Source organism: Notolepis coatsorum (genome assembly GCF_963971535.1).
Source record: "Notolepis coatsorum genome assembly, chromosome: 3".
NCBI classification, from domain to species: domain Eukaryota; kingdom Metazoa; phylum Chordata; class Actinopteri; order Aulopiformes; family Paralepididae; genus Notolepis; species Notolepis coatsorum.
In genome coordinates this window covers 212,708,416-212,723,550 of record NC_140167.1, presented here as the reverse complement: position 1 = coordinate 212,723,550, position 15,135 = coordinate 212,708,416, and positions in this window count along the sequence as shown.

Sequence of the window (15,135 nt, the reverse complement as noted above, 5' to 3'; positions counted from 1 at the left end):
ATGTAGAAATATGCGATCCATCTCCAGGTTGTATAATAGTATATACGTCCAAAACATGTTGTCTATCGAGTTATTGGTAACGGATTGCTATCCATTGTGTCTAGCTCGAGTCCTGGGACTATTAGCGAGTGATCGGACCGAATTGGAATGAGCACCAGCTTCAGTTTCCTGTTTCCGGTTTGGGCGATCCGCCGATCGGCCACCAGATGGCGCTCTTGAACCGTTGGAGAGTTGAGAGGGGATCAACAGTAGATCTCAAGTCTCCGGGGGAGAAATATGATTGCGATCACAGATTTTTTAAATGATCTCAATGACGTGTTACGGCGTCATTGGCAGAATTAGCATGGCGGGGAATGACGTGGTAAGGCGTCTTTGGCGACCAAAGTGTTAAATGGTGCCCCATTTGTAAGGAACATGCATTTGTGGGATGAGCAGCACAGGTTGCGCCCATGAAAAAATTGCCAAATCTTATTCAACCTTATTCTGCAGTTGCTATTAGGCTTGTTTGAGATGAGCTAGGCCTGCACAGTTTTGACCACGGCCTTGCCAAGCGCATTGCATGGCGGTTAGAATGTTGTCCGACTTGCTCTGGAAATCTGACTGCGTGAGCCCCGGGAATCTCACGGGAGCGAGGCGCCCGCAGTTTTCAGTGCTAGGCGACACAGTTTCTCTCCACCGACTGCTCAACCTCATGTGTGATGGGAGACGATTCGTTTTAACAGCTATCTTCCTGCCTAAAGATGTTGCCTTCTCAAACTATTTGTGAGATAAATTAATTGTCAGACCTACCAAGGTCCCACCTATCCCCTATTTGTAAATAGCTATGGAAGTCAAACATAACGCTATCACAGTAATGTCATAATGCACCACATGTTTGATGTCTTGAGTTGAGTGTGATGGATCACGGTTTATGTGGGTTTGGTTTTAGTTTATGCCTGCATGCTTTGGATGTATATTTTGGGTTTTCCTCTGGTGAGCTGTCAATCACCAGACACCATGTTAATTGCCACGCGGCAGGGCAGGTGTGTGGGCTTGAGGGCTTGATTGCCTCCTGATTGGTGTCAGGTGTGCAGTGCCTTTAAGTAGGTTTGGTTGACTGTGTTCGGATGCTTGTCCATTTCATGGTTTCCCTCAGTAGTCGAGGAGCGTCCCAAGTTCACCTTTCTAGGGTTTTCTCTGTCTGTAGTGCTTTTGGTTTCTTGTGTTTTCAACTGCTAGGCACTAGGCAGTGGTGCTTATTAAACATTTTCCCTCGTTTTATTTTATCCTGGTGTTTTGTGTTTTCTATAGCTTTTATTTTTATTTATTTCAGAGTGATTGTGTTTTCTCTCGCCCTATCTCATCGCGCTGTGATTTCAGTGGTTACCCCTCTGGCGTAACTTTAAGATTCCCCTTTGTGTGTGTGTACATGCGTGTCCTACAGCCCCACAATCCTGACGGAGTTGCGTATATTGCATTATATTAAAAACCAAGCCAGCACTGAATTTCCCATTTAAAAATGGGAAGAAACATGCTTGGAATTATAAACATCGAACAAAACAATGCTTCTTGGCAATACATTTTATACCGTTGAAAAGCCTGTTTATTTCCCTTTTTTAAATGGTGCCCCATTTGTAAGCAACATGCATTTGTGGGATGAGCGAGGCGCCCGCAGTTTTCAGTGCTAGGCGACGCAGTTTCTCTCCACCGACGGCTCAACCTCATGCGTGATGGGAGACGACTTGCTCTGGCTTGCGCAAAAAGCACCCATTGGCTCAGAAAAGTTGTCACCACTGACAAGGAAGTTATGAGACGTCCATCTTATCCATCATTATTCCAAGATAAACTTCATGAACAGACACTAAATTATTTTGATCAGAGTACTGACATTCACAATTGAACGCTTTACACATTCCTCACGGTGCTCCCAGATCCCCTGCTGATTTAGCCTGGGTTTTAAATCTCTAAGTTTCCATGAGCTGCCACATGGAGGTACAGCAGGAGTCTTGATGGACATGCACTATTCAAAGGCAATGCATAAAATCCATGCCTGGTGACAAATACGTCTATGTGCATCACATACCCCTGTGCGATATGGCCCACCAGCTCACAAAAAAGGGAGGGTGGAGGGCTAAAAATAAATAAAAAGTGTGTGGCATTGGCAGAGAAGTGATGTTTACAAGCTGAAACAACTGCTATCTCTATGGTGATTTGCGTCTCTGTTCTGGTGGTGTATTGCTTGTGGCTCGTTATTGGCTTCTTCTACCTGATCTTCAACGTGTTCATCCTCTTCAGTTTGGTCATTGGGCTCTATGCAGATGTTATGGAGGATTATGCAACAGGCGGCAACTGCTGTGTTGATGTTCCTGATTTCCTTCATATGCAGACATCTAAGCCTCCTGAACTTGATTTTGAGAATGCCAAAGGAATGCTCAATCACCACACGAGCAGCATTCAACTGTTGATTGAAGTGCCTTTGCCTTGCAGTTAAATGCCCGCTGTCTCTGTATGAGTCTCTCTCTCCTCGTGCAACACGCACACACCGAAACCTTTCTGTGTGTGTGTGCGGCCGTCCCAAATCTGGCACACTTTTGAACGATGTTATACTGTGACTGCGCCGAGAATTAACACTTTGAGCGCCACGCCGTGTTTTCCTTTTTACCCCCTTGAATGCCACGGTCCACTCCCAATGTTAACGTTAATATCGCCTAATCTATGTTTTAAAATAAATGTTTCTAATCTGCCCATCGCTTATCAAAGAATCATTTTCCAGTCAGTGTTGTCGAGGCAGATTGATTTTTTATCGCTTCATTTCCGTTTGAGAGTGTAGTAGAATTCCAGTCAAACTGTGTTTATTGCACTATATACCATGGAGCTCAGAATGGCACAACACCGACAGGTAATATGCATTCACAAATTCTCCTGGCTTCTCTGCCGCTATCCATTTCTATTCAACAAAACCAACAAGACGTATCTGTGGTTTGAAACAGCTGCGTGGACTCAAGGCTCTGAACCAGAGTGATTGAGACAGGCAGCTGTTGATCAAACGAAGAGATAGTCTCGTTGGGACTTCCTGGGAGTAATAAACTGAGTGATTTTACACCCTAAGTGTTCGAGGCAAATGGTCCAATACAAAGGGACTGCTTTGAGAGACGCCAGACAGTCTCTTCTATACAAAGGAGCAGTTGATCAAAGGGTTTGGACCTAGAATCCACATCGTGACGCAATTCGATGTAAAACGTCACGATAAGGAGTTAGCCAATGAGAGTTGAGAGTAAGTGTCCTCCAATAGGAACACTCGAGGAGAGTTTGGAAAACGCCCGCTTGCCGTAAAACTAGAGGCGGAGCCTAAATTTGATATTAGCAAAGACTCCGTGCCAGTAGAGTCACAACACACCCGAACAGGACCCAGGAAGCAACAAAGAACACACACCCTTTTTCTCCACAACAGACCCAGCAGGAGAAGAAATCGACGCAGCAGAATCGAAGACGAGACGAGACGTGTTTTTAGACAGAGCTTGTTATTTGAGAATTTAGACTGAATTCTACTGACCTTCGGCATAGCGAATGCTACCGGCAGAATTCATTGCACCATTCTTTCAAAGATTTCGTTTGTAACATCTAATTGAAATCCTTTTTTCATTAAATACGGGTTCCTTTTCAAACCGCTCAGATCTCGCTTCATTTCAACGGCCGCGCCGTATTTTCAATCTGGGTAAATAGAAGGCAGTAACCAAGTTAAAACACTGGTTATCTGCATTTAGAACAGAGTGGATCCCAAGAGCTTGTAAAAAGGTTTAAATCACAACGCAGAAAGAAGTAATAAATAGGGAATTTAAGCTGGGAATTCACTTCAAGAGCATTTTGAAAAGCACCCGTTTTCAGGTGAAAAACAGCCCATTCTGTGATAATCGCCTTTTACTGGAATATTCCAGAACGTTGATATTTGTCGGCCTATTTATGAATCGTTTTCAAATAAACGCTAGATGATCAATAGTATACGTGCACGCACGCACGTTCGAGCCGCGTGCTGATAATGGCTGCTTTCATTTCCTCATGGATTTAAGCATGGATATGGCTGGAGCACATATCACAAAAAAGCTTATATCTCCTCGAAAACGAGTCTGATTATCCTAACACTGATAACATAGATTCCTTACCTGACATCAGATGGTATCCAAATGGTATATTCCAATTCCTGATCACCATTCGAAAAAATCGATAAGTGTATAGATCTAACGTGTGTACAGTAGAACTCATGATCCGCAGGGCTCAGAGGCTCCAGAATGAACTCTGGTAACTCCGGCTGCATCAGTGGACTGGAAAATGTGGACTGGAATATTTTTTTCCCCCATCCATTTTCATTGAGTCCATTCCAAAGGGGTGATTTACCATCTGGGAGACGATAGGGGGCGCTTTTTTCACATCTGATCGCCGGCGGCCCCTGGGTAGGCTAGGGTAGGCTCGCGTGATGCAATATGATTTCAGATCGCTAAAAAAAAGAAAAATAATAATAATTCCGAGAAATCTCGGCTTTCAACGTAACTATCGTAAACCCGAGATAAGCCGTGAGTGGCGCTCAAAGTGTTAACATGTTCACAATTACGCCCATCTAGCGGCAATACAGTACGTTCAGTTCACGTTCGGCCCAAAATATGAACGAGTTCATGAACGATCGTTCATTGAACGCGTTCAGGTGCATCATTGCCAGCTACTGTCACGTTTTAGATTCAAACGTGAAAGTTGTATACTATACTTAGAAATATAAGAGATGAAACACTTTTGAAGGTATTTATTATAAACAGTTTAACATAACAGCAAATTAGCAAGGTACAATTGAAATCTAGCGATTGTTACAACCGGCCGGTTGAGTATATTAAAGGAAATTATAAAAGTCAAGTCATTGTGTCAGTCCAGCATGTCTCCTCCGTTCCAGTCTGTGTCCAGTCCAAGTCAAAACAGAAGAAGTCGAAGTGAAGTCAAGTGAAGTGAAGTGCCGTTCCCCCTTGGCTGTGGGGTTGTTCTTTATTAGCGATCCCATAGTTCAGTGTGTATGTGGTGTCTCTCCTCAGTGCACGTTGTGTGTCTTGTGTATTGGGCAGCCTGTATGTCCGGCGTGCATGAGTGCATGTATCGCACGTTAACGTGTAAGTAGGTGCGTGTGTGGGTCTAAGATAACGATCTGTGATTTAATGGAGACTGGTCTTCGTGACCACTGAATGACCCAGTCGTATTTCACCCGGCTTGTGGCATCCTGTTGAATTTATGTGATCGGCTAATCTGGTGGGTGAGCAAGGGTGTGTGTGTGTGTGTGTAGGTTTGTGTGTGTGTGTGTGTGTGTAGGTTTGTGTGTGTGTGTGCTTTGAGGGTGTGGATGTGTGTGTTGAGAGCAAGGGTGTGTGTGTGTGTGTGTGTGTAGGTTTGTGTGTGTGTGGGTTCGTGTGTGTGTGTGCTTGTGTGAGAGGAACGGTACCATGTACCAGGGGTCAGCCTGCAGGTCACTGATCTGTGAGTGGCCCTCTTGTCTGAGAGAGAGACGTAAAACCAGCTTTATATAGTGTAGTGATGGGAGAATGTCTCCGCTTATAAAATTACATGATACGTGTCATATTTCATCACTACCAGGGTCGCCCACACTGACGCGACAGAACCGCCGCTGGCTGTCACCGTACCCAGTTAGTGACTATTCAGGTACGCCACTGGGTTCTCAGTGTGGCCTCACAATGGGAATGTGGCAGCCATCCACGACACAGACGGTGTTAGGAAAATCCTGCTGCCCTACATCCTAACTCAGAGGAATGCAGGGCTTTCCCTGTGGGCCAGGACATGTGGTGTGACAGGTGTGTGTTTACAAGTGCACAGAATTCATGCAGATGTTTTCACACAGTGGATGTGGTGATGTTTTTTTTTTATCCACTTTTTCTCCCATTTTCTTGCCTCCCACAAGCCGGCTGCAATGTGGACTAAGTCATACATAGCACAAGTCCCCTCCGGTACTTGAGGTAACAGCAGTCGCATCTTTTCACCTGCGCAGCTCGATCTCTCAGTGGCGAGGAGTAACGCGTGGGAGGCTCACGCTGCCCCCGACACTTCCTGATTCTACTGCGCAGGCGCACCAACCGACCTGTAGGAGTCGCTGTCCACAACGCCCGATCCCCACCCATCAGTTTCCCACCCCCTAATACGGCAAATGTGTATTAGTACGGACGACCAGCTAAACTGAAAGCAAATGTGGAGCGCTGGGCTCGAACGGGCAAGCCCAGCGTCTCCAGATTTCATGGCGAGCGCCTTGCCCACTACGCCACGTAGCCGCCCTTGGATGTGGTGATGTTAAACCTGTCTGCAACGCCCCTATATGACTCTTGGTTAGAAAGAGTCCACAGACAGGCAAGGACACTGTTTGTAAGTGGCAACTTGGTGTGCTGTTTATTCATGTGAACGCGGCCAAGAGCAGTTATCAGTTCCTGAATGGTTGAGGAAAGAGCCAAAGGGAGTGAATGGTGTAGCAGCATATACGTTAACACATTGAGTGCCAGCGACGAGATTTATCGTTAGTTCATGCCGACCGTTGAGTGCCAGCGACGATAAATCTCCCTTTTTTTTTTATTAGCGATTTGAATTCATATTTCATCAATCTAGTCTCACGTTGGTGCTGCAAACTCTCTGAGCTCCATTGGGAAAATACCGCCCCCTATCGTCTCCCTGTGGTACTGCACCCCTTTGGAATGGATTGAAACAAAACACATGGGGGGGGGGGGTATTTTCCTCATTTTACTTCTCTGGCAAGCCACCCGAGAGGATCCAAGTAATTTCCGAGCCCCAAAACAGCGTGGAATACATATTTCCAGTATCCGGCGTTGGATCAATAAACGCGATCGATATTTGGAATGGCGATCAGGAATTAGAATAATCTTTTTGGAGAACATCTGATCTGAGGTAAGGAATCTATTTGACCAGTCTTAGGATAATCAGAACTTCTTTGTCTACAGAGACGAGCCACCAGCACCACATGGAAACAACTCCAACAGCTGCTCAAAACATGCAGTGTAGTCTTCCCCTCAGCAGAAATCTATATCCCGCTGATCAATTTCTCGGATAGGTTGGACCCAGACCAGCAACACCTGCTATCAGCACTCAACGATATCATAAGCAATAAGTGCAATTTTTTAAATGATTTGAACAGACTCCGATTCGCAATGAATCCGAGAGCCCCCGTGCACTGGACCCCAGCAACGGCACAGGCCACTTTTAATTCCTGGATGGACCAGTTAAACTAGGGGGGGGGGAAATAGTGCTGATACGACCCCCCAACAATCCAACATTACAAACGTATCCACCTCTTATGTCCTCTCGGCGGAGGAAAGAAGTGTCCTAGAAAAAGGCCTGACCTTCATCCCTACCCCGACAGGATTAGACCACTCGGAATTAAAAAGAGACATACATAGCTACCACAGGAGATTGAAACTTTGGGATTTTTTTTTTATTATGAAACCAATATCCCCCATGTTCCATTTACTAAACCCTCTACCTGGGTCCCTGCAATCAACGAGGTCTCACAAAACATACAGACACTCGTAAAGAGTGACCTGGAGGCCCTCTCCAACTTAAGGGTAAAACAAATAAAGAGATTAAACCTCACCGCACAGGAAAAAATTGCACTCAAAGCTCTAAACTCAAACATAATAATAAAACCAGCAGATAAGGGTTCACAAATAGTTATAATGGATAAAATCCAGTACTTATCAGAAGCCCACAGACAACTGTCAAATGACCAACACTATGTCCCCCTCTCTCACTCCATTCAGATGGAAACACAGAGTATGATGAGGATAATAGTGGGTGACCTATATGAGGATAAGTATATATGCAAAAAACAACTTGACTACCTCCTGGGCCCAGATGAGCCACGGGCAAGACACTTATATTTACTTCCCAAAATACATAAAGCCCCAGAGGGCTGGACAGTCCCTTTTAAAATGCCCAGTGGTCGGCCTATAATTAGTGACTGCAACTCTGAATCCTACAGAGTAGCAGAACACATCGACTTTTATATTAATCCTCTTTCCCAAAAACATCCCAGTTACGTTAGAGACACGTATGATTTTGTTTCCAAATTAAAGGAAATGCAGGTCCCTAAACAGGCGTTCCTTTTTTCCATGGATATCAACTCCCTATACACCAACATAGACACACAATTGGGACTTCAGGCAGTGGAACGGGCATTTTCTGAGTCTCGGGACCCTAAACGTCCAGACAGAGCCCTACTCCAACTCCTAGAATTGAGTCTCCTGAGGAACGACTTCGAGTTCAATGGGAAATTTTACTTACAAATACATGGAACAGCTATGGGGAAGAAATTTGCCCCTGCATTTGCTAACCTCTGTGTGAATTTGTTGACATTCTTAATTCGCATCACCCAGCCATCTCAGTAACTCATAATTTACAAACAGACTCACTGGAGTTCCTAGATACTCAAGTGTTTTTTATACCCAGAGAGGGGGAACATAAGGGGTTAGGAACCAGGAAACAGACCGCCACGCCCTCCTTTTTAAAACTAGTTTCCATCCTCGACACACCTTTAGAGGGTTGGTAAAATCACAATTAATTAGATTTAATAGGATATGTACATGCCCACAGGATGTGGAGAAAGCCACTCAAACCTTATTATTTAACGCCTTAACCTTCGCTCTCTCCTTGGTTTCCTTGAGAAGAACGCCCTTGCGGTTGGCGTAGTGTTTGGGGTCGTTGGCCCTCTTCTACACAGGAAATAAACACAGAAAAGACAGGAGCGGTGTCACTCTCTCCTTGGTTTCCTTGAGAAGAACGCCCTTGCGGTTGGCGTAGTGTTTGGGGTCGTTGGCCCTCTTCTACACAGGAAATAAACACAGAAAAGACAGGAGCGGTGTCGCTCTCTCCTTGGTTTCCTTGAGAAGAACGCCCTTGCGGTTGGCGTAGTGTTTGGGGTCGTTGGCCCTCTTCTACACAGGAAATAAACACAGAAAAGACAGGAGCGGTGTCGCTCTCTCCTTGGTTTCCTTGAGAAGAACGCCCTTGCGGTTGGCGAAGTGTTTGGGGTCGTTGGCCCTCTTCTACACAGGAAATAAACACAGAAAAGACAGGAGCGGTGTCGCTCTCTCCTTGGTTTCCTTGAGAAGAACGCCCTTGCGGTTGGCGTAGTGTTTGGGGTCGTTGGCCCTCTTCTACACAGGAAATAAACACAGAAAAGACAGGAGCGGTGGGAAAGAAAAGAGGGGTTTCAATGCATGGTTCCCAGGCTCAAGCTGGTGGGAAAACCCCACTACTTATGCCAGAGCACTTCAAAGAGTTAAAAAACCTTGATTATTTCTTGATTTGAAATTCAGAGTCCATAAACACAGTGGTGGTTTGATTGAAACGTGAGTTTTAGGCTGCGGTTACATTAAAGGAAAACAACAACGTTTCACTTTTCTGAACGTTGCGTCATGGCAGTCAGGTTAGACGTCGTTTGTCTCCTGTATGCGCGGGAGGTATTTGTCACAAGCCAGACAGAGAGAGAGAGCACGTGTGTGTGCCCGAGCACAGCAGAGAATTATGGCATGGCTAACCCGGCGCCGCAGTAGCTGAATTTGCAGAGGTAGCCCGGCTCACGCTGGGAAGTGACGTCACTCTTTCAGAGCAGCGTAATGATCGCCATCAATCTCCTCAGGTGTCGAGTCACATTAGAGAACTATCAGGGAAGAGGGCTGGCAAGGAGAGGGAGAATGCCGCGAGATATCCTCGAACGCGGTGTGGCAGTGCAATCATCACATCGGTGGGACCATGCTCTGCGTCCAGAGGCTCAAAACTGTCAGTCTAAGCACTTCAGCCAAAATAGGGATGATACCGTTATGCCAGGAGCCTCTCTTTTTCTCCCCGGCTGGCTTTGTCCCACGAGTTGGCAAAGAAATCCCTCTCTTTTCTGTGACACTGACGCAATGAGTCCAAGATAATAAACGCCTGTTTGTAAAGAACCGACCTGTGTCCGTGTCGTTGGGGTGATAGCTACAGGTCTATCGGTCTATCAGTGTTTCCCCATTAATTACCATAATTTTCGGACTATAAGCCGTGCCTTTTTTCCCCATATTGCATCTTGAGCAATAATATTTGAGTCTTGTTCTAGCAGCGTTCTGTGATATCATCATCATCTGTCATATCAAGGGCACGCGGACGTGGGTGTCTAGTGCGCATGGGTGTTGGGCGTGAACGGCTCCGTATCCGAGCCGCTTTGTTTACATGCCACCGTTCCAAGGAACCAACGGAAAACCCCTTTGAGCGTTGCCGCTAGGAAAACGCAAATGCCAGCTAAAACGGTGTTGCCTTTTAACTTGGGACATGCAAACGAAATAATTCAAAAATACAACGTTGTTGTTTTCCTTTAGTGTAACCAATGCCTTATAAACCCCCTCCAAAGAGGCCTGATCAGTTACCTCAAAGTCCTGGAAGAGAGTGAAGTTCTTCTCCCAGCGCTGCAGAGTATCCAGTATGGGTCTGGCTTCGTTATCAAAGGTCTGGACCCTCAGCAGTTCAGCGTCAGCTGCAGACTATCCAGTATGGGTCTGGCTTCGTTATCAAAGGTCTGGACCCTCAGCAGTTCAGCGTCAGCTGCAGACTATCCAGTATGGGTCTGGCTTCGTTATCAAAGGTCTGGACCCTCAGCAGTTCAGCGTCAGCTGCAGAGTATCCAGTATGGGTCTGGCTTGGTGATAAAAGGTCTGGACCCTCAGCAGTTCAGCGTCAGCTGCAGAGTATCCAGTATGGGTCTGGCTTGGTGATAAAAGGTCTGGACCCTCAGCAGTTCAGCGTCAGCTGCAGAGTATCCAGTATGGGTCTGGCTTGGTGATAAAAGGTCTGGAACCTCAGCAGTTCAGCGTCAGCTGCAGAGTATCCAGTATGGGTCTGGCTTGGTGATAAAAGGTCTGGAACCTCAGCAGTTCAGCGTCATGGAGCACCAGCAGCTCCTCAGTGAAGCTGGCTGTGGAAAGGAAAGACAGGGGGTTAAGAAGTGAGCATTTTAGTGATGTCACCATTAAATCGACTGAATCCAATAAATCGTTTACAAAAAGATATCAATATTTCATTGGTGGCAGTTAACCCCTTAATCCGGTACGAGATTTATTTCACGTCATAAATAGATCAATACAGGGCGCCCGAGTGGCGCACCACGTTACTGCGCTGCAGACCTACGCGGTCGACCCGGGTTCGTATCCCGGTCGGATTTGCCGCATGTCCTCCCCCCATATCTTCTCCCGTTCTTCCTCTCCTCTGCTCTCTGTCGGTCATGTCTGACCAGAATAAAGCTGTAAAAATGCTAAAATAAATCTTAAAAAATATAAATAGATCAATAGTCAGTATTAATTAATGTTGCGTTTCTTTTTCAAATGTAGCCAAGAGTAAAGACCCTAACGGTTAACCCCATCAAAACAGCAGTCAAAGTGTATATTTTCAGCCCTATGTTTGTTTAGCTTATGATTCTAAAGTCCAACGCACACGGCGGGCGAAATTTGCCAGGCGACAGACTTTTTTGCGAGGCGACCGACAGAATTGTATCTCGTCCATTGTTATGAATGAGAGAACCCACACGGCAGGAGATTTTCGAGCAACGATCGCGCAGCAACTTCTGTCGCTTGGCTAAATATCGCCTCAATTCTATTTTTTTTTAGGCGACGGCAGGCGACACAGCAAGGACAATGAGGAAATAACATGACAGTAGAAGTAGTACAGGATCGAAATCATTAAGATGAACATATTACCAAGGTTACTATACCTATTTCAATCCCTACCTATATTAATACCACAAAAACTATTTAGGGAATGGGATAGACGGATATCAAGATTCATTTGGGGGGGGGGGGGGGGAAGGCCACTGATAGGAGCTGTTCAGAAGACAGGAACAACTACTAGACCCAATTACCAAATTCACTATAAACATATGGAACACAATAGTAAAGAAATACAAGCTAGAAAAAGAATCTAAGATACTGAGATGGATAGCACACAACAACAAATTCAGATCAGGGATAGAGGACCATGGGTTCAAGAGGTGGGAACGGGGGGGTATAACAGCAATGTGCACAATGACAGAAGGAGGGGAGACGCAGACTCTAGTCCTAAGAAAGAGACCCAGGGCTTTCGATGGACGTAGAATTTCATAAAACTACAATACCCAGCTCACACGTGAAAAAAAATACATTGATGTTTATTTTTGTGATTATATTGAAAGGAATCCCCTCATAGTTCTTTTATTGAATGTCGGCGAGGCGAACAGAGAGACGAGACAGAGTCAGATGGCAGTCTGCAGAGTTTTACTGAACCGTCACAGCACAAGTAGACCACAATCCGGACCACGCACCTCCGCACACCGAGCGAGCCAGTGCCAAGTGGTGGTTTCGTCAATACATCGTCACATCATTTATACATTTCTCGTCAGAATGGTGTGTGTATGTCTCTCGGTGTGTATCCATGAATGTCTGTGTGGTGTGTGTGTGTGTGTGTGTGTGTGCTGGTGTTTGCTTAGATGGGGAAAAGGAGGGGCTGTTTTCCTCCGCTCTCCTTATCAGATGACGGCATATAATTTGTGTGTGTGCATGTGTGTTGGTGTGTGTGTGTGTGAGTGTGTGTGTGTCGGTGTGTGTGTGTTAAAGTGAGAGACATGAGTTTGCATGTCTAGCTGGCACTTTCGAACAAAAAAGGGGGGAGGTGTGTGTATCTCTCTGTGTGTGCATTGGTGTCTGCGTGATGTGTGCTTGTGTGTGTGTTAAAGTGTGTGTGCTGGTGTGTGTGTGGGTTTTTGCATGCTTCTGATATCATCATGCACCTGTGTCCAGTACTGTTTCGTGGGGCCCTATGTTTACACAGAGACCGTTTCATCGGGTCCCGTGTTTACACGGAGACATCTGACGTCAGTGTACAGAAGATATATAAGATATTGACAACAGATCAATGAATTAAAACTATCAATCCCCCTTTTGACATATAAATCTATATGTCAACACAACAATTCATTGTGCACCCAACAATATGACACAACCATCAATCATCAAGACATACACTAAGCATGGACCTGTCAAAAGGCCAAGGTCAGGAACAAATAGAGTACATTTCCGGACATATACCTACATATCGGATGACCACCAATACTGCCATCAATACATCAGACCTGTACTTAATCCAAGAGGGCGTGTATATCATATAAGCGTGAAGCTTAACTATACGGGGGCCCAGAGGCAAACATAGCACGAAGCGCATGGAATAGCAGAGACATGTGACAATTAGATGGTCCAGTGGTCATCCAGTAGCGTCCAGTGTCGTCAGGGCCGTAGATGGGCAGGCCATAGATCAAAACACGTGAAATACTAATTACAATTACCCAATATAACCCCAACAAACTAACACGAGGATACAGTCATCAAGATTCACTGTATATTCATAGAGGAATGAAAACACAAAAAAATAACAATAAACTGACGTTGATTTAACCTCAACCAGGACCTGTAAACTATGGAAATGATGCTTGACCGCTTTCGCATGATGTACATGCCTGAAATACTATGTAAGACAGTTCAGACAGGTCAGTGTTATTCTGCACAATATCAATCATATTTCAAGACAGTTCAGTTTTAGTTCAGTCACATTTTGCATAATTTCAATCATATTTTAAGACAGTCCAGTTTTAGTTCAGTCACATTTTGCATAATTTCAATCAATTTACACTTCCTCATCTATTATTCTAATATTCTTATTTCAATTAATTATTTAAATTCAGTAATTTATTCAGTTGTTGAGTCCACTATTCAGTTGCTGTGTGGAGTCCACACAGTCCACACAATCCCCCTTTGAGACTGTGAATCTCACAGTCTCAACACCAATCCCCCGCAGGCCATCAGGCAGAGAGCGCTCCTCGTCAGTCAGCCATCACCCCCCCCAGAGGACACTGCATCATACTGAATTCAGGCCGAAGTCCTGTTGCCGGCCCCTCCCCCTCAATCCGGCACCAGCCCTACATTTTCAGGCTACCATCGAGCGACAGCTCGTGACATCGTCCGGGTTTCATTTCCACCCCACCACCGGCAGAGGTATGGAGAGGAGAAGGGCCTCGGCACGGTTCTCAGCACGACCACAGCGTCCCCAATGAAGCGGATGACAGCTGACCGTTCCCCATCGCGTCCATGGTCGCTCAGCCTCTCCCCAACCTGACAGCCCGTGGAAGAATCACAGAACACAGAACACCACATAGCTTACTTAACAACCAGTACAATGCATCCAGACTTATTCATGGGAAAACCCATTGATTGAAATACATAAAAAATGCGTAAAGAACCACTCAACTTTCAGATTCCAAGTTCCGGCACATCCGCGTCATACTTCGTCACCACCACCCAAACTCACAAATGAAAAAGAAGCCCACATCAGAGATACATAAAAAATAATGCAATGATTTTCAATGGTTGCAATCTCTATGCCGAAGGATCATTAGAAAATCAGACTAAAATTCACATAAACCAAATCAAAACAAAACACACATTGTCCCACATCAGAGTATACAATATCCTATGAGTAGACAATATTCTAATGAGTATACTATAAAAAGGAAATAAAAAACAAAACACGCAACAATATATTGACCCCATTCTCACAACCCTACCGCGACCTCATAGAAACTTGCAGTTGGTTCCCCCACATCCTCATCCCCGGATGCCATCATGTCAGCAGAGTCCGGTGGCTCAGACACGGGGGACCCCAGCTGGACAGGAAAGAGACGGGGAGGAGAGCCGGCCGGTGCATCCTCCAAGGGTTCCTCATAGGCCGGTGCCTTGAGCACGGATCCTGCAGTCGCCTCGTGGGCATCCTCTCCATGCATCCCCAACAGGGCCTCCAACTCGTCCATACCATACATACCACCCTCTCCATCACCTACACACCCAGCCTCCCCTCCATTCACCATCATCTGGTACCCAGCATCCCCTCCATTTCTGTATTTACAGTGTAATTAGACAATAATATGCGAACAACTTGAAACACACTTGGATTCCATTCATACTAGTCTGCTCATTGGACCCTGTGACAGTATTATTTATATAATTGTATTATATTTCCTGGTCAGAGTTGTTATTAGTTACACCATGAGAACGTTGAGGATTC